Source organism: Lissotriton helveticus, chromosome 5_1 (assembly GCF_964261635.1).
Source record: "Lissotriton helveticus chromosome 5_1, aLisHel1.1, whole genome shotgun sequence".
NCBI lineage: Eukaryota > Metazoa > Chordata > Amphibia > Caudata > Salamandridae > Lissotriton > Lissotriton helveticus.
In genome coordinates this window covers 1,478,433,220-1,478,454,285 of record NC_136065.1, presented here as the reverse complement: position 1 = coordinate 1,478,454,285, position 21,066 = coordinate 1,478,433,220, and the positions used below count along the sequence as shown (strand labels likewise).

General features: G+C 48.7%; 1 protein-coding gene and 1 pseudogene across 4 annotated transcripts in view; one reads left to right on the top strand and one right to left on the bottom strand.

Moving 5' to 3' along the window:
- Positions 1 to 21,066, top strand: part of ST7L (suppression of tumorigenicity 7 like) — a 1,501,068-nt gene that overhangs the window by 378,008 nt on the left and 1,101,994 nt on the right. The window lies entirely within an intron of this gene.
- On the bottom strand, positions 12,776 to 13,892 carry LOC144753657 (N-acetylneuraminate-9-phosphate synthase pseudogene; annotated as a pseudogene).

The following is a 21,066-nucleotide window of genomic DNA, read 5'->3' as shown; positions in this document are numbered from 1 at the left end:
CGAGAGTAGGCCGCACTCCTCCGGGTCGAAGTCGTCGTCCGGTAAGAAGCACAAGAAGTCCAAGAGGCGTCATCGCTCTTCGGACACCCCCCGACGCTCGCGCGATGCGCCCGGGGGTTCGGGTGACACCACCCACGCGGCTCCGTCGGAGTCGCGGGCGCCGCGTCCTGCTCCACACCCTTTGGTCCCTGGGCAAGACGCGACGCCGGAGGAGATCGAGCGCTTCCTCATGGCTATGAGGAAACTCTCTCCTCCGACGGGCTCCGCGGCGCCTTCGGGCCCAGCGGACCCGTCTGGGGCCTCTAGCGGGTCGGGTGCTTCGGCCCCGACGCCGTCGGGTGCTTCGGCCCCGACGCCGTCGGGTGCTTCGGCCCGACGCCGTCGGGTGCTTCGGCCCGACGCCGCCTTCGGGCCCGGCGCCGCAGGGCTCCACAATCCCGACGCCGCCGGTGCCTTCGGGCCCGGCGCCGCATGGTCCAGCGGTCCCGGCGCCGCGGGATCCCGCTAGACCTTCTTCGGGATCTGGGTCGTCGCCGGTGGACCTTACGACCTCCCCGGCGTCGGACCATCAGGTGTCGCCTCCGGCGCCGCCCGTCCCCGATGGCCCCTTCGTTCCCGTTCCGACGTCGGGACGGCCCCGATGGGCGCCGCTCCAGACGTCGTTTGGGGAGTTTCACTTCTATGAACAGGCCCCATTGATTGAGAACCCTGAGTATCAGGAGATGGGTGATGAAGGGGATTGGGAGGGGTCTGAGGACCCTCTGACCCGAGAGTGTCAGTCTCATGAGGACTGGGCAGGAGACCTTGGGGAGGCCAGTGGCCTGGACACCTCTCCAGACACTGGTTTTGTCTCCCCTCCTACCGTGGCTTCGGAGGAGGGGGCAACCTACAGTGTGGTGTTGATGAGGGCTGCCAAGGCCTTTGGCCTTGAGCTCCCCGTCGCGGCCGTGAGGACTAATCTCCTCACTGAGGTCCTTAAACCGCAGTCAAGCTCGGCCGAGCCTCTGCTGCCCTTTAATGAGGCCTTGACCGACGTTCTTCTGGGCACCTGGTCCAAGCCCGCTGCGGGTTCGCCCGTAGATAGGAACGTGGCCAGACGCCACCGCCCAGCCCCGGGCGTCATGTTTCTTGTCCACCCATCCCACCCCCGAGAGCCTGGTCATCCAGGGCTCCAATTCCCAGACCGCATTCCCATCGGCGCCGCCGGACAGGGAATCCAAGAGGTACGAGCAGTACGGTAAAAAGATCTTCTCGTCCCTTAGTCTGGGACTGCGGTCTTCCAATACCGCATGCCTCTTGGGCCGCTACACCCACTCTCTGTGGGATACGGTTGCGGAAGTGCTGCCAGAGTGTCCGTTGGAGGTACAGGCGAAACTCGGCCAAGCCCTTGTGGAGGGCCGGGATGCAGCCAAATATTCTATCCGGTGTGGGCTGGATACCACCGACTCACTAGGTAGAGCGATGGCAACGACGGTGGCGGTCAGATGCCACGCCTGGTTGAGGTCCGCCAACTTTTCGGCCGATGTCCAAAACACACTGATGGACATGCCGTTTGATGGCCGTCGCCTCTTTGGCGACACGGCAGACCATGCGCTTGAGCGCTTTAAGGACTCCAGGGCTACGGCCAAGTCCTTGGGCCTCTCGGCCCTGCGCCAGCAATCGGCTGCCTTTCACTCCTTTCGTGGCCACGGAAGGGGTGTACCCACACGTGCTGCCAGCCACGCTCCGCAGGGTAATACCCAACGCGGTGACGGCCGTGGGAACCGCCGTCCCGGCGGTCGGGGACAACGGCGAGGTCAGTCCACACCTTCCCCCGCAGCATCCGCCTCCAGTGGGGGGCAGGGTTCGCCATCACCACCTCCACTGGCGCACTGTCACTTCGGACAGGTGGGTGCTGCAAATCGTCCGAAGGGGCTAATCCCTCCCCTTCGAGGCGACCCCTCCAGCCATGCCACCGCAGAACCACCGTGTATCGGGGGATCATTTGCGACTTCTGCAGGAGGAAGTTACGGCCCTCTTGGCCAAGGGGGCCATCAAGCGCGTTCCTGGGCCAGAAGTAGGGTGTGGTTGCTACTCCCACTACTTTCTGGTACCCAAGAAGGGCAAAGGGGGCCTACGCCCTATCTTGGACCTAAGGAACGTCCACGGCTTCCTCCGGAAGGAGAAGTTCAAAATGCTGACACTGGCTCAGGTCCTAGCTGCCCTGGACCCAGGAGACTGGATGGTAGCGTTGGACTTGCAGGACGCTTATTTCCACATCCCCGTCCTGCCGGCCCACCGGCGCTACCTGCTGTTCACGGTTGGCCATGAGCACTTTCAGTTTACCGTGCTCCCCTTCGGCCTTACCAGCGCCCCACGGGTGTTCACAAAGGTGATGGCGATGGTTGCAGCTCATCTGCGCAGGTTAGGAGTTTCAGTCTTCCCCTACCTCGACGACTGGTTGTTGAAGGCGGGCTCGCCCCAGACAGTCGTCAGCCACCTCCAGACTACGGCAGATCTCCTGCACCGGCTGGGGTTCTCCATCAATGTGCCGAAGTCACACCTGTGCCCCTCTCAGAAGCTCCTTTTCATCGGAGCGGTTCTCGACTCGGTGCGGTTTCGGGTTTATCCACCCGAGCAGCGGGTCCGGGATATTCAGGCTCTGATTCCCATCTTTCAGCCATTATCCCGAGTCTCGGTCAGGTTGACGCTGCGGCTTCTGGGGCTGATGGCCTCCGGCATCCTACTGGTGCATCACGCCAGGTGGCAGATGCGGGCTCTGCAGTGGGACCTGAAGTTTCAGTGGGCCCAGCATCAGGGCAACCTGTCCGACCACGTACTGATCTCGGAGGGCACTGCGAGACAGCTGCAGTGGTGGCTCACGGACCGCGATTGGGTCAGCGGCAGATCCCTCTCCCTTCCCCAACCGGAGCACGTAGTTGTGACGGACGCGCCCCTCCAGGGCTGGGGTGGCCACATGGGAGAGGTGGAGATCAGAGGCCTCTGGTCTCCGGCGGGGGCCCGGCTCCACATCAACCTGTTGGAGTTACGGGCGATTCGTCTAGCACTGAAGGCATTCCTCCCCTCTGTCCGGGGGAGTGTAGTGCAGGTGTTCACGGACAACACCACCGCCATGTGGTACTACAACAAACAGGGCAGGGTGGGGTTGTGGTCCCTTTGCCAGGAGGCTCTGCATCTCTGGCAATGGATGGAATGCCAGGGCGTGACCCTGGTGGCTCAACACCTGACAGGTTCTCTGAACGCCAGGGCGGACGAGCTCAGCCGTCGGTGCATGATGGATCACGAATGGCGTCTGAACTCGGACGGGGCGCAAGACCTCTTTCAGCGATGGGGAGAGCCTTGGTTAGATCTATTCGCCACCGAAGAGAATGTCAATCAGTTCTGCGCGTTGGAATTTCCAAGGCGGCACTTGCTCGGCGACACTTTTCGTCGCATGTGGAGTTGCGGTCTGTTGTACGCCTTTCCGCCTATACCACTTCTGCCCAGAGTGCGGAAGAAGATCAAGCGCGACCGGGCCCAAGTCATCCTTGTGGCTCCGGACTGGGCACGAAGATACTGGTATCCAGAGCTACTCAGTATGTCAGTCGATCCCCCGGTTCGTCTGCCTCTTCAGGAGGACCTTCTGTCGCAGCAACAGGGGACTGTCCTCCACCAGAACCTGTCCAGTCTCCACCTCCATGCTTGGAGATTGAGCGAAGACAGTTGAGGCCATTTGACTTGCCTCCTGAAGTCTGTAACGTCATTCTGGCAGCCAGGCGTCCCTCCACAAAGTCGGTATACGCCTGCAGGTGGAACAGATTTGTGGCATGGTGCACAGCAAAGGCTGTGGATCCTCTTGCTGCCCCTCTCTCTGAGGTTCTTCTCTACCTTCTTTCTCTTGCCCAGCAGGGCTCTGCTCTGGGCACTATCAAGGGCTACCTTTCTGCCCTTTCAGCCTTTCTGAGGCTGCCTGATCAACCTTCTTTGTTCAAGTCCCCTATTGTAAATAGATTTCTTAAGGGCATCACACACACGTTTCCTCCTGTTCCGTTTGTGATGCCTCAGTGGGACTTGAACCTGGTTCTTACATTTCTGATGTGCGCTCCCTTTGAGCCACTTCACAACTGTCCTCTCCGCCTTCTAACTCTGAAGACTGCTTTCCTGGTTGCCATCACCTCTGCCAGGAGAGTGAGTGAGCTCCAGGCCCTTTCTTGTACTCCACCTTTCCTTTCTGTCCATCCGGACAAAGTGGTGTTGCGTACTAAGCCATCTTTCCTGCCCAAGGTTGTCACGGCCTTCCACATCGGGCAGTCTATCACCTTGCCAACCTTCTTCCCGCCACCGCATCCCTCTAAAGAGGAAGAGCGGCTCCACCGTCTGGACCCAAAACGTGCACTCTCATTTTACTTGGATCGCACACGCCAGTTCCGGGTGGATGACCAACTCTTTGTTGGTTACGTGGGCGCTAAGAAGGGGAAAGCGGTGCACAAGAGGACCATCTCCCGGTGGATCATCTTGTGTATCCAGGCATGCTACTCCTTGGCTAGAAAGGAGCCCCCTGTTGGATTACGGGCTATTTCCACCCGAGCCACGGCGACTACAACTGCCCTGGACCGGGGGTGCCCTTACAGGACATCTGTCAGGTGGCTACGTGGGCATCACTGCACACGTTTGCAAGATACTACTGCCTGGACAGCCAAGTCCGGAGGGATGGCTTCTTTGGCTGTTGTGTCCTCCAGGACTTTCTGGTGTGATTATTGGTTCGCAGACCCACCACCGGGGTTGGTATTGCTGGGGTATCTATTCTAAGGTAAGGAATCTAATACTAACGTGTCTCTTTCAGATGCACAAGTTACTACTTGTGTAACGATATATCTGTAAGAGACATTAGTTAGTATTAGATTCCTTACCGACCCACCCATCCTCCCCGTTCTGCGAACCGATATCTAGGGTTAGGGTTACCCCCTTTCAGGGCCCTAGTTTCAATGGCACCAGTGTTGGTTTTTAACATGGCTCTGCGTTTCTGGCGCGGAAAAGCTGTGTCTAAGAACTGACGTCAGCACGCGGAGGCGGCGTCTAAGTACTCCGACGACGTCATCACGGCGCCCACGACGCCGACGACGGACGCGGAGCCGCAGACGACGCCTACCGACGCGCAAGTGTACTGCTACGCAAAAGTTTCCGGATCCAGTCTGACGCCTGGGGATATTCTAAGGTAAGGAATCTAATACTAACTAATGTCTCTTACAGATATATCGTTACACAAGTAGTAACTTGTGCTTCTAAGACAGGTGGAACCGAAGGCTTTAGGCGTGCCCCTGGCGCCGCTGGGTATTAAATAACCCGGTTCTTCACCTTCCGTAAATTCACCAAGCTCAAGCTGGAAGATTATGAGGGGCGCCTATGGCGCAACAACCTATGGATTTTAGGGGTGCCGGAAAAAGCAGAGGGACAGACCCCTGATCTCTTCGTGGAAGACCTTATCCTAAATTACCTACAGCCCAAGGGCCTCAGTAAATTCTTTGTCATCGAAAGGGTGCATAGGATCTCGGGGGGTCGTCCAAAGCCGGGAGCCCCCCCCCGCACCCGATACCAGCGAGAGTACTGAATTTCCGGGACAGGGATGTGATCCTTCAGAATGCCAGAATGGGGGCTGCTCTCTGTTACGATAATGCAGACATTTGGTTCTTCCCGGACTTCATGCAAAGAGTGCAGAGGCAGAGACGGACATTCATTATGGTGAAAAAGAAACTCCGGGAGGGAGGCTTGAAGTACTCCATGCTATTCCCGACGTGTCTTCGCGTTAAGGCAGAAGGACGAACCTGGTTCTTCGTACAACCGGAGGAAGCGGCTGACTGGATTGAGCGCCGGACGGATCGAGGCCCAAGTAATCGCAGTGATGGTGACGAGACAATCTCCCAGCCCACATTGTAACTCAGCTGAATGGACTGAATCCTGGGATATACTGAGACAGGTAACGGGCCACGTTGTGGCCGATCTCCAGGGGGTCTCCCCCCAATGGGTGACACCCAGAACTGTGGTGTGTGACTCTCTTTGGGGACTTCATGGTTCCAGTTTGGGAGGGGGGAGAGGGAAATGGTATGCTGTGTCCCTACGCTTTCTACTTTTAGTTCACCAATAGGGCGACAGGTACTCTGCAAGTTTTCAAATGGGCAGTTCTATGCCCAGAGTGCAGGGCAGCAGGGTGGGGGGTTGGTGGGTTGGTGGTTTGGGGGTTTATCTTTGTTGTTATGGTTTTAACATCGGCAATATGTTTTGATTCTACCGCAGAGGGCACTGAGACTTGCGCATTATCCAATGAGTGCACATGGGGACAAAAATGTTAATATATTGAGTTGGAATGTTAACGGGCTTGGGGACAAGATCAAACGCAGCGTGGTTCTCTAATATATTAAACAGCATGTCCCTGATATTGTCATGCTTCAGGAAACACACCTGGTCTGAAATTCTTGTAAAGCGATGTACAGATGGGGAAATAAAATGGTAGCACATGCAGGGTTTACATCCAGCTCGCGGGGTGTTGGTATCATGATGAAAAATTAATTCCCCCTTGCTGTAAGTTCCCCATGGACCGACGATCGGGGCAGATACATAGCGGTGACTGGCACATGGGAGGGACGGACTATAACACTCCTGTCCGTTTACGTTCCATCAGGCTTGCAAAGAACCATCTTTAAAGATCTAGGCGCTATTCTACTCTCCATACCAGATGGCCCGTTAGTCCTCGGGGGCGACTTCAACTCGGTGGTCTCTGGCACACTGGACTGACATCCCCCGCGGGCGGCAGGACCATCTTCCCGCTGGCTGCCTGATTTTCTTGGATTAAGAGCCTCTGTTTTTTCACATATTGTTGTGGCAGAGGGCTCAGGGGCCCCGTACTAGGTTTAACGGCGTACACCTCTGCCACAACAATATGTGAAAAAACAGAGGCTCTTATTTCCCCTATCCCCGGGACAAGATAAGACAGCATAACACTGGACTAATGTATTCTACATTTTTGAGAGGACCCATACACGGTTAGTCCTCTATGCATGAAAAGCACTCCTAGTAGGAGTAGGAAAATTATTCAGGTTAATTATTACTGACAAGTGATCCAAGCTTTGTCACTTCATTTTCTCTTTCAGAAAGCTGCTCACGCACTGGCTTCTCTGATGCAATCGCATCTAAGGGGTGAGCGAGGGGAGGCAATGAGTCTGATGGTGTAAGCCACCTTTCGTGACGTCACTACCTGTCGTGACGTCAGCGTTCCCCCACTTCTTTTTTTAAGACTTGTGCCCTGAGTCCCACGACATTCCAGCTGGACAGGGTGCCGTGAGTACCAAAGTCCCTTTGCCCACAAAATCTGCTTCCGCCAAACAAAAGGCTTTTGGGCCTCCACTGCCAACAGGCCATGGTACAGTACATAAAGGTGGGTGGTCCCAGTGGAAACACAATATTACACAAATATCAACATCACCTGTTAAATCGATCATAAACAATACTTATTCATGTTGAAAATATTTAATCAAGTTGAACATATATTATATCATGTTAAAAAAAAACACATTTGTCAATTAAGTTGTGCATAGGTGCCCCAAAAGGGTAGGCGGGAGGGAATGGTGCAGCAGTGTGCAAAGGTGAGGGTAATTGAGAGAGGGAGGGCAGTGATCAGTATATGCATAAAAACATAAAAGGCGGGGCGTGGCCAAGCAACACCTAATCCACTAGCTCCATAACCACTGTCTTCCCCACATCCATCCGAAGCAATAATCCAGTTTCGCGAGGTAGGGAAGCGCACCATAGAGTGAACCGGACTATTTCCATCAACTACCGACATCGAGGATTGCCTGAATCCAAAGTTACGGGTCCAGTTCGCCGAGGGCCTGCAGAAGCACCGAAGCCGGGGTCTAAATTTCCACCCACAGCCGATGCGGGGGCAAGAGATGCGGCCAGCGCTACGCGTGTGCTCCGAGTCCTGCATAGACCCTGGGGACTTGCGCGTCTGGTGCAGGTGCCCACATTGGGCCCCCGAAACATAGCGGAGCGGCCCGGGAGATTTGTGACTACACAGGAGGCCTCAGCAAGATCCGCTGGTGACTACCGAGTCGGATGGGAGGGGCGGAGGTCGCAACCTGTTGCTTCTCTAATCTGGCCAGCTTTGCACGCCGAGAGTTGTGGTGAGGTGGCGGGGGGCCCCCATGTTTTAGCTGGAGGCGAGACGCGGGACAGCCCCCCGTTTCCCTTCCTCTAACGGCCTCAATTCATCAAGGGCGAGAGGCTGAAAACACGTAGCCCGCCCCTACCCCAGCATCCTAGGGATGTATTAGTAAAGCAGTGCGCGGCGGAGGCCGGGAATAGTCCACAGCATTTTTGACCCTTTGTGTGGGGCTGGGGGTCCCCCAGGCAGCCGGACGGCGTCTCGCCTGCATCTGAAAGCCACAATCGTGATCTACGCTGTGGTGTGCTCATCTCACACTGAGCTGGGTGTGACCGGATCCGTGCCCCATGTTTGTCCACCACAAGGGAGGTTGAGCGTTTGTGCAATGGGTGGTTGCACCATCATTCCTCCTTGCTGCCTCGCCTTGGGGTTTTCCTGGTGGCCGATGACCTGAGACTGGGACACAACACCGCATGGTGTGGGTTGCTGCTGAAGCCGGGAAAAGAGGCATACCAATCTGTGAGGTCTTGAAGACACAACGGAGCAGTAATGAAAAAGCACAAATCCGCAGGTGTGAAAGGGCCTAAGACAGTTCAGTCCAATAAACTGGACCGATATTCCCGCCCCAAAGACATGCTATGGGCCGCCAATCCAGGGGCAACTCCACCAGCGATCAGGGAGGGGAAGACCAGGAGTTGTCGCTAAAGGATGTCATGGACACAATAACCAGTGTTAAGACCTCCTTGGAGCACAAAATGGATACCATTGCCATTGATGTAAACCAGATTCGAGCGGAACTCACCAAACTCAATGAAAAAGTCAAACAGGTGGAAATCACCACAACTTGCTTGGTGGGAGATGTCGCCCAATTCCAAGGGGAGATCCAAGACATACAGACCTTTGAGGTTCCGTGAATTTGATATTAGCGAACCGTAACTAGTTAGTGCGGCAAGTATGAGTTTTTTCGTCATGTTAGACTGATGGATTCACTACGTATTTAGGGATTTCGTTCTGAACCCTTGGGTTCCATTTTGTGTATGGCAGCCATTTTGTGGTTGCCCTCACATAGCCGATGACTGTGGCTGAACAAGTCTTTTAAGTACATGTACACCTTAGCTCCAGTTCGTGCTGACTCCTGTTTGACCTGAGTGAACTGACCCTGTTGCCTGAAGCCGACCTTGTTAAACCAGTTCCTGCCCTTTAGCTGATCAAGATTGAGGATCAAAGCATAGGACATCGTAAACTTTTACTGCACACAAATATGTCTTATCCTACTCTCACCTGTTTCTGCTCCTTTCTTTAGGGTCTATTTACGATTTTGTGTGCCCTTTTTTATTATGGGTTCGTTCGACCTGTCTAAAGAAGAATGTTGGGTTTGACTGATGATTGATCATGGGCTGGCAACTGAAAAGTGGGTTTTACCGTCATGCAATACTTTTGTTGTGGAAACATGTGATTGGTTAAACTGTAAACAAGGAATGTTTGCCTGAAGCATAATGTTTGGCATAAAAAGGGATGACTTGCTGTGTAAAATTGAGCAGTCTCCTGAGAACTCATACCGTGATGATTTCTAGGACTTCTGTTACTGGCTGCAGCCAATAAATTTGATCTTTGACGCCACCAAGAAGTTTCCGTGTCTTTGTAATCTGAAAGAGACACGTTAGTATTAGATTCCTTACCTTAGAATATCCCCAGGCGTCAGACTGGATCTGGAAACTTTTGCGTAGCAGTACCCTTGCGCGTCGGTAGGCGTCGTCTGCGGCTCCGCGTCCGTCGTCGGCGCCGTGATGATGTCGTCGGAGTACTTAGACGCCGCCTCCGCGTGCTGACGTCAGTTCTTCTTTTTTCCGCGCCAGCAAGCGCAGATCTGGAAAAAGCAGTAACCCTTAGTCAATTTTTGACTAACTTTTTGGATCATTTTGATCATTTCTCGAAGTCTTCCGACTCCCATCGGTGCCGTAGGGATGCCTGGCTTTAAGCACTGCGAGGATCCTCTATGCATGAAAAGCACTCCTTAGCGTGAGTGCTAAAAATGCTCTTCATGTGGTAATTTTTTTCCACTCATCTGTTTTTTCACACCACTCACTTGATTGTAGAGGTCCTGAAGAAAGCCCTTTATTTTCTCTAAGGGCTGAAACATGTCGACCATCTGATAATAAATACAGCTATACATAGTAACTGTAACACATTATCCACTCTCTACCATCATCGGGTCCCAGCATTCGGCTGCCTGGCTGGTACCTGATGATGAAGCATGACACCAACCAGGTTGGTGTGTGAGGGTTTTATTAACAAACCTTTGAGGTGCCAGACACTACACACGTCAGACCGCCACTAATCCTGGCCGTCTTCTTTGGTTATGAAAACATAGTAAGGGACACAGACGGCCGTCCTGCAGTCCTAGCTCTCTATCTTTGGTTTTTGAATGTTTTGTAGAAAGAGGCAATAAATAATTATAGGTGCTCCAAATATCTCCAGGCAGAATTCACATCTGTTCACTTTAGTCCGGGCCCGTTTTGTAAATCAGGCCATGGTAGGCACCGAAACTCTGATTCAAATGCCCGCCCTTCGGCTCTGCACCGAAATAGCACGGCAAGCCTTCCAGCTCGAGCTATGATACTCCTTTGGTTACAAAACTTTCGGTTCCGAAAGATAAAAAGGACAAATCCAGCTGGGTACTGAGAATTTCAGTACTGAAACAGAAAGATGCCTCTTTAAAGCCTTTGGAGCCAATTCTGGAAACTATGAAACAAAATCTGGATCCAAAACAGAAGAAAATCTATATAAATCCTGACACTGGACATACTACAACAAAGCTAATGATACCGTCCTCCAAATGGAAAATAGACACTGGATATAAAATCCCTCTTAAAAAGGAGGACATGGCTACTAGCCCAATTCACCACATTCCTCAAACCCCTCCACTTTCTTCACCAGTACCTATTATACCAGCTTCAGACCCTCTACACATCACACCACCAGATTATCCGGTACAGATCCTGAAATAGGAAATGGGGAGAACACTTATGATCAGCCGCCACCAGATCGACGGTATTATTATAATAAAGATCTACCTGCATACACAGACTCAGATCTATACCCTGCTAAACCTTCCCCTCCTGATGATAATATTTTATATCAGGAGTTAATTGCCAGGGCAGCCACGTACCATGGTGTAACTTTACACAAGGAATCCCTAGAAGAAGATTTCCTCTTTGAAACTTTAGGAAGCACACATAGAACACCATAGTCGTTGGCTATGTTGAAAGTTATGATGAGGCATCCAGAAGACATTTATAAAGATCCAGTGAGGGCACATTTCATAACACCTAGGGTGGACAAAATATATATCCCCTCCACCATCTGACCCAGTTTCTATTAAGGGCCAGCTACCTTTGAATTCTTTAGTTTTTTATAATGCTCGTAAAAGAACAAATTCACAAACCTCAGGAGAGGCACCATCTCCAGATAAAGAATTAATAGATGCCACAGGCAAAAGGGTAAGCTGCTCAATCAGCCAACCATTGGTGTATAGTCCATACATAAGGTCTTTTGGCTAGGTACAATAGGGCCCATTGTGACGAAATGGAAAATGTGTTGCATTATCTCCCAGAAGAACACAAGAAAATGTGGACAAGAGTTAGTACAGGAAGGGAAACTCATTTCCAATTCCTCTATTAGATGTGTGTTAGATGCTGCAGACACTGCAGCCAGAGGAGTCAACACCAGTATTCTCCTTAGAAGATACGCATGGTTAAGAATCTCTGGTTTCAAACCAGACGTACAGCAAACTATCCTTAATGCCTCTTTTTTTCACTTTATGACATGGTTTTAATCAAGACAAAGGCAAATTTCATGCTTTGGCACTACAGCCGAACTAAATGGCATGCTTACTTCCATCAGAAAAAGAGGTTCCAAAAGGATTTCTTAAGTTTAAACTGAGGAGCGCTTCTAGATCAGTTTCTCCCACTAAGCCATGGTGGCCTGCATTAGAGTGTACTATCACGAAGATGACTAATTCAGTGGGCTCGAAATTAAACCGTTTACAACACCTAGAAACAATAGCTAGAATCCTTAATATACAGCCAATACGATATCAAAAATTGGGATACAGCACAAAAAGAAAAATGTAAATATACTCTTGCTAAACTATCCTTTGTAGTAACTTGCATGGGAAAGTTCCTGGACGAAAGAATCACTTGAACATCCAATAAGCTGACCCCTCACAAAATTAAAACTTCAAAAGAAATTACAGTTGAATCCATACAGAATAATGAGCTTAATGAACATTTTTGGAGTTTCGCTCTAGAGAAGCAAGCAAACTGGTTTTGAGGCACCAAGCGAGAAGGTGCATCCATCAGCTGCTTCCACCAACACCCGCATACATTTTCCAAAAATGCAGTTCTGCAGACTTTGGCATGTCCGCTAATTACGTTTCTGCATTCGTGATGGAAAAACTGGGAAGCAAGACTACTTCCTTTCTGCTAAAAGACTGCCATATTAAATTGAGACAGCAAAGCCCTTCCAACAAACCCACACCTGTGCAACATCAGACGTACATACAGCACGTTTCAATACCGTACCATAGAGTACACTGGAGAAACATTTCAAAATGCATGCAGCCATGCTTCAATTTCTTTAACACTTTATCTTTGTATTGTAGCTTTCAATCGCCTCCTCTGTGACCGTTTCATCCTCCGCAACCTCTCGTTTCACCATCTAGCCCTCCAAGTTAAAGATCTCTTCTGGTGGAAACCCATGTGGTTCTGCCACCTTGACAGTCAGCATCTTCAGAGTCAGCACAGTGCCCGCAGGGATGGGAACCTTTGCTACCACAGACTTGCCCAACTTGTCATGAAAGCCGTTTCACAGGGTAGTGACCGCTTGACTGGAGACCCCATTGCCTTTTCGACGGTGCGAATGGTTCTCACCAGTTCAGCCAGCTCCTTCGGTTCCAATGAGGCCTGGTGGTCACTACCTTTCCAGGATTTGTCTAAAGTCACATGGCGTTCCACCACCTTGGCCCCCATGGCTACAGCTGCGACTGTAATGACAATACCAGTCTCGTGCCCAGAGTAGACAATTGGAATGTCAGGAAATTCAGTCTGGTAAGTCTTTATCACATGGAGGTTGACATCTTCAGGCTCCAAGGGATAGGCACTGGTGCACTGCAGGAAGCAGAAGTTTGGTTTCACGATCTGATAAACCCGACGCATGGTGTCCATTGACTGCATGCCACTGGAAATAATCATTGGACGCCCTTTTTTTGCAGTCTTTTCCAGATATGGCAAGTTGTTGGTGTCCCCAGATCCTACTTTTAAAAAAGGAACGTCCAATTCATGAAGGAATTCAACGGCCATCTCATCCATGCCAGAAGCTGTGAAAAAAATGCCGATCTCCTTGGCTTACTTCTGCAGCTCCCTGTACTGATCGTGGCTGAACTCCAGGTGGCGCTTGTGGTCTCCATATGTCTTTCCCCAGGAGTGCTTGGAGGTGTAAGGTCTCTCCAAAGCCTTCTTGTTAAATTTATGCTCGAGTTCACTCTTCTGAAATTTGGCGCAATCTGCTCCACACTCCTTCACCATCTTAATCATGTTATTGGCGATCTGCAGGTCCCCCTGGTGGTTCTGCCCAATTTCGGCAGTGATGAAGCAGGGGTGGTCGCCGACGATGGCACGGCCCGGGCACAGCTGGAACTCCAGAGGCATGGATGGAGCTGTGTGTAGAGCCCGCGGGTTGCTGGTGCTACAGTAGCCGTGAGTCCCGGACGTGACTGCCAGCCAAGGATCTTCCACGAAGGAGAGCAGAGGGCCTTAATGCCTCTTTTGACTAAGTGTCGCAGGGATTCTGCTCCTACACAGAACTGTGCATAGAGACTTAGAACCTCAGTGAATTAGGGTGTACCAAAACTCACCTCAGTATCCAAAATCCCCTACCAGACTAGCAATCAGTGTCTCATTGGTTCTTCCATACCCCCAATGATTAGACAACCCAGAACATGGACTTAGAACACCTCAGGTAACGTGGAACACATGAACACTCTTTCGTTATACTAACATACCAGTCCAGAACGAGGAGTAAATGAAGACACGTGCTAGTTTGAAATATTTATTTCTAATGTTGTGTTCTCAGGCGCAGTATCTTAGCTAATACAAGCAAACATATTATAAGCAACAAGGTTATCAGCATAGTTACTAGTCCATAAAATACAAAGGTATATAGCATGTTAAAATGCTAAAGGGAAGAAGGCTAAATGGCACCTCAGTCTTACCCTCCCTTGCTAGTATATTATATCTACATAAGGTCTCTTTGGGTTTTAGAAGGGCGGCCGCATTCCTCTGGTCTTAGTTGAAAGGGATCACATCATCTTCTACACCAGCTCTCTGCATGCAAATATTCATCAAGTGTGTATGCATGCTCTGCGCAGTGCATTATAAAATGCGCCAAAAACCAGGGTTGGCCACAACAGCATATGTGTTATGTCTAGGACGTGCGCTGATCAGACCAAACAACAACCACTGTGTTGAAATAACCTTGATGGCCTCGGCACTCACTGTTCAGACATAGCTTACCAAGCAAAGCTGATTCTATAGGAAAACATATTATTCTCGTGTGAAGCAAAATATTCTACTAGGCTCACAGCATTAATAACAATATGTGCCGTGTGCAGAAGCAGCAGAAAGGAAAAATGGCGTTTAAACTTCTAATAACATATTCTTATTTGATTGTGACACTATTATGCTACTCTCCTACTACCGACCACTATATGATACACTTTAGTTTGCTGAATCACCCTCCTGATGCCCCCACCCCTTGCTCTCTCTATCCTTAGAATTTGGTATAAGCCACCCCTACATCCAAAGTTTACCTGAACTCTATTGTAACGGGATCAATGACTTTGCGCCGTCTTATATTATTTGTTACCTGATTGTATATTGGTATGTTTTCTGTACACTACTGTTTTCCTATTATGTTATTGACTATTATACTGCTCCTATTAGTTTTGTTCAGTCCTGTTGCCCCTACCCCTGTCTCTGTGAAGCGCTCTGATATCTGTAAAGATCTTGTTCGCGCTATATAAAACTTTGAATAAATAAATAAATAATAAGCTCATGCTAACTTAACACAGTGTGAAGGCAAATCCTATCTACATGACACCCTCCCTTGATCTGAGCACGGATAAGATAAGATAAAATAAGATAAGGGGCAAATTTAGGAATGCAGAGTTCAAGAACGACAGTCAGAAACAGGCTCAAATTTGCACAAGGGAAAAAATAATAAGAAAAAAAATGTTGTCTTTTAAAATCCTCATAGTCAAATAAGAATGTGAATCCTATAAAGTTAGTCATTGGCCTTAGCAAAGTCAATAGGTCTGGGGCAGAGAATTTTTTTTGTAAATGCTTGAAAAAATAAAAAATGTTCGATGTCCACTAAATGACCTCGGTAATGGGAGAGAAAAGCGATGACATAACGCATCCTAACAATGAATATGCAAAATATGCAGCAACAGCCTCCAACAGGAAGTCACTGTTCTCATCCGAAAACAGCTCAGCCATCCAATTTAACAATGGGAAAGCACATACATGTTCTTCAATTACCGGAGTCTCTAGCACCATCAGAGGACAACTCGGTGGGTTTTCCATGAAGCTGTGTGCCAAGAAATCTTGCGCCGCTGCGAACACATTCCAATGACCCAGAATGCCATGCATCGCTGCAAAGGCCATAATCCCTCTGTCAGAACAAAGCAATTCATGAGCAACTAAAGGGCTCATAAGCTGATTATAATCCACATCGGTAGACACCGTATTGCAGAGACACAAATCCAGGGCCCAGTCGAAATCGCAACTCAGGCAATGAAAGACAGGCTGGACACATGTAAAGTAGGAGAATCGAAAAAGGATAATCCATAAGCTGCACTCAAAGTCGCAAGAGTCAGTGCTCCATAGTACTCAAGCATTCTGTTGAGAAACAGCGCAAGTCGTGACAGCTCTTCTTGAAACGCAGGACGTGCATCCATTTTGAATTTAACAAAACAGTAAAAGAACGCCTGCAGCTAGAGCCAGCAGTAAGGGAAATCCACCAAATAGGCTGGAAAAAATCGAATGAAAGAAAGCAGGGAAGACACCGAATATAGTTTGAAAAGAAGTCACAAGACCACTGCTTACAACTTTAAAAAAGTGGGCATCCCCATTGTGGAGGATGCATTAAAGATAGTGTGAATTAATTTACCTAAATGCAAGGGCAAATCAGTATTTAATAAATCATGCACCTCTGTGCGGGTGTTAGCCACGTGAAGGACGAATGTCTCACGAGCAGATGTGAGGGCAACCTCTTTCTGGGACAATAGAGCTCTTATGCGACTCATCTTGTTGAACTCTGCTTTCAAGGTCGGAATCGTGGGCCAGATGGAAACATCAAGCTTCCCATGCGGGGGAGGATACATTTAATTTTTGCAGCAAACCACACGTTCACTGACTGTAACTACATAAGCAATTCCTCTTATTAACCCACAACAATCTTCATTATTTAAAAGTAAATAACTCCCGTTTGCCAGTAATGTGAATGTGGGCACGATAGCAGGCACAGGTGTACCTTTCAAAATACAGGCTAAATTCGGCTCATTCTGGTTACAAGAGCCATGTAATTGGATATGTCTACACATCAATGATTGATCTGGTGTTTCAGTGCAATCCTCACCATTCAAATAAACTTCCTTACCCTCCCTAAGGCATCTATAGGTAAACGGAAGCGACCAAGCTACATGGAGATAAACACTTCCAAGAGGTTCATATCTACCAATTGCAAAGTACTTCATACACCCCTCGAACTTGAATAGAGGGAACGGGAGAGTTATTAACCTGAGGATAAGCCACGTTGCTGAATTGGCCTCTGCCACAGAAAACGGTAATGGTTCCAACCTTTCAATGTGTAACATAGAAAAGGATGCATCTTTCATTGACAGTAAACGTTGCTTGTCAGTCAAATTAAATGGGGCAAACGATGAAGTGTTCATGCAATGCCATGGCACTTTTTCCAGCTTTTAACGTTTGTAAAGTCCATGCAAACTGCATAATGGAACGCAATTGATTTTGACCATGGTACAAAACAGACACTTCATCCTGCACAATATCAACAAAAGATTATAAAATATTGTCTAACGTGTAAATGCGGGAAGAAAGCGTATTAATGTTGTTATCTACAACTGCTAGCACTTTCTCTAAATTAGCCTGATCTATAGCTCTAATGCGGGTAGCCGCCTCAATCTGGGAGGTTTTCCAGACTTCGTTGTAAATAGCATATATCCATCTTTTAGATCTGCCGTTAGCCGGGCCCTTTATAAAATCATTCAGATCAACATCGTCAGTCAGTTTAGATAAATGTAGTTTAACCGACGTCAAAGTGGAATGTTTGAGCCAATTCTGACATAATTTGCCTACAGAATAGGTAGTAACAGAATGGCCATTTTCAAAACGGGGATCCACCCTGACCTGTGTAAAGCCTTGAGCCAAACCCAGAAAACGATGCTGGCAAAAATCAGCACTTCTGTGCCAGAGCAACCAACCCTTAGGATCCAAACTGGATATGTTAAAGGAAGAATTTAGCAACAGAGTTTGTAACTCTCTGATCGAAAATTTTGTGGCATTATTCCAACTGGAATATTCTTCTAATTCGGGAAAAGGAGTATTTAATTTTTTAGTAGTAGCCAATCCAAAGCATGTTGTCTGTGAAATTGTAGAATTCAAGAACAACATATGGGTCGGGATGAGGCCTGCATGGTGCAAAGCCTCAGTGCCTTGCACTTGCCAGCTTTTAGAACCCCAAACTGATTTAAGGTCAATTGTATCCTTCCACAACTCGTAGCCACCAATAGCTAACTGGTCTAGAAAGGTCTTCGAGTACAATAATTTAGTATCGGTAAGTCTAACTTTGGATGCGGACTTTTCGGTCACCTTAAAATAAAATGAATTGGGATTTGTATAGGAGCTGGACAATGCTCCCATTGTGTATGATTTACAGTGTTCCTCCTGGTATTAGTTTTATGCAGGTAGTGATTGCCAAAATGTTGGTAACAATATAAATCACTGTAATTACCAGATTCTAAATACAAATCTTCAGCATCAAAGGCAGCATAATATTTCAAATCAGAAAACAAGGCTTCTACGGCCTGAACATCCCAATCATCAGAACGTATATTTTGTTTAATTACATCCCCCATAGAAACTCTAAACAAATTAGGGACATTTATAACCTCAGCGGGCCCATGAATTTGAAAACGAACAGCATCCCATACAATCTCATCTAAAACAGGCTAAGCAGTGACAATAACAAAAAGAAGCCAAGTCTCTCTTCAATCTATGTGATGAGGAATGGGGAGCCAAAGTTCCATTGATATGTCGAATGCATGTTCTCTCCTTGACATAGTGTCCATTGACAAGCAGAAAAAAATACACCACAAAGCCAATTGACATGAAAAGGTAAACTGAAAAAAGCACCAACCAAATGTAGGGCAAAGGGGAATCAAAAAATGTTTTTTAAACAATTTAGCCAAAGCAGAGACCCTTGAAGCTTTCCTCGATGTTTGTGAATCAGTGTCAAATGAAAATCTGGATTCTGTAGCCAAGCGAATTTGCAAATCAGGCATCCATAAATCAGTTGGGTAAGTGTAGTCAGTTTCATCAAGTTGAGTACCAGGCAGTGTACTCAATAAAGGACTAGAAATTGCAGGCATCTCGAGGGCAATATCGGGCACTGGATCAGAAGTCTGGGCCAAAACAGAATTTCTCAAAATCAAAGGACATGAGACTTCCGGTGTCATACTAAGAAGAATCGGTCACTCTGTATCTTGACATTGTCAATGGAGATATACCTGTTTTCCTTTTGACCTGGAAGTGGTGGTAAAATGACAGTTCTTGTGCCCTTCACACCACACACCGGAACTGGAGCTTGATAAGAGGGACCAAATTCTTTCTTGTTTTCGATCTTCTCTCAAACCAGTTCTCGAACTTGGGGTAGCCAGCCAACTACCGGGATCTGCAACGCATCATCCGAGGTGGAGGGCAAATGTTCCTTTGCAAGACTGTCTCTTGTCGCTTGTAGATTCTGTAAAACATTGCAATGTTCATCTACGTCAAAGGAGGCAGCAACAGCCGCCTGGTGTAGACCGTCAAGGTCCGGTACAAACATCTTGATACCAAAGAGCATTTCGTATGGGGTCCGCCCACCCAGAGACCTTCTAGGGAGATTATTTAGAGCACGCTATTGAGGTGGGCCAGCCAATTCCTGCCAGTGCCTATAACTCGAGCTGTCAAAGACTGCTTTAAATCTCGGTTTATTCGTTCCACAACACTATTACCCTCAGGTCTGTATGGAGACGAAAACTTGACTTGGACCCCCAACGAAGTCAGGGCATCCTTATACACCTTAAAGGTGAAAGCCGGACCCTGATCCGAATGGAAGGTACCACAGGCAAAAATCCCTACAAAGACACACAAGTCTCTTATGACAGTTCGTGAATCAGCGCTGCGGTGTGGCCAAACCCACACAAAGCGTGTGCATCAATCAACTGCTACTAAGATATACTTATACGCAGTGTCAGAAGAAAAAGGACCGCAGTGATCTAAATAAAAACACCCAAGTGGTTTATTAGAAATGTACAACTGTGTCTGGTGTGGACGCGTAGCAGTTGAAGGCTTAATCTGCTGGCAAATGTCACATTGAAGGACATAATCACGCGTCTGTTTGTACAGTCCCGCCACCATAAACGTTGTTGTAACTGAGATACAGTAGCCAAAACGCCCGCATGCGCAGACGCAACACCTTCATGTGCTGCAGTAATCAGCGCTGGCCTGCGGTCCCGTTGGGAATTAACCTTTCACCAATGTCCGGTATTTTCACATAAGGTACTTTATCAGGACTTAAGTGGTATGAATACTTTGAAGAGAACCCCTTAGGATATTTACTTCCCTTCTCAGTCGCAGCAACGGCTGCCAAGATATCATCATCGATCTTACTTTTGGAACGTGTAACTGCCGCAACCAAATATGTTGATTTTGCGGCCTCTACGGCCAAAGAATTGCCAACAGCGTGAACTCCCACGCGCTGATGACCGAGAGTATGAATTACAAACATGAGTGGCAACTGCTCTTTAGGCTCAGCCACTCAGACCCAGATCATTTTATGTTTTATTGTGGTACCCTTGGAATCACGAAAATCATTCTGATTACAAAAGAACAGGTTCTGGTTGTAAGACTGGACACAGTAGTAAGAATCACTCACAATAGAAGTCGTCACACTAGGATCAGCGTACTCCAATGCAAGCATCAGAGCACGAAGCTCTGCCGATTGTGCGGTGCAGTCCCCTAAAGTCTGCGTGTGCACGACCCTGGATTTGAACTCATCATTCACCATGGCACCTACCACAATGGCGCAAGCTGAAACATATGCGTGCTTAGACCCATGCGCAACTTGCGCTGAACCATCAGTGTATATGATGCAATGGAAATCCTCCAAAGGCCGCATGGTCAAAGGCGCAGGATGAACAAATTCATACTGCAAAAACTCTTGCGACTGTAGGGAGGCATCAAAAATAAATGTGACATCCGGAGACGTCAACGATGCTGCCCATTGTATCCACCGTGGGTGCAAAGCTTTAGAATTCGGTACACTGGCTTACGTCACTGCCTCTAGCGCAGGATACGGGGTAACAACATGCGTTTTCCCTGCGACAGTGCACGTTCTTTAAGAATCGCCATTTGCACTGCTGTCAAAACTTTTTCCACAGTGAAAACCGCATTTCAGCCGAAGTGTACAAGTGTGACTTGTAAGCAATAGGTACTGTGTCTACTTCGTTAAAAGTAAGGTACGTGAAACCCACCGTCCCAGGGATATTTCTTATCACCAGGTTGGTGTGGTTATCACGAGTCAGTAAG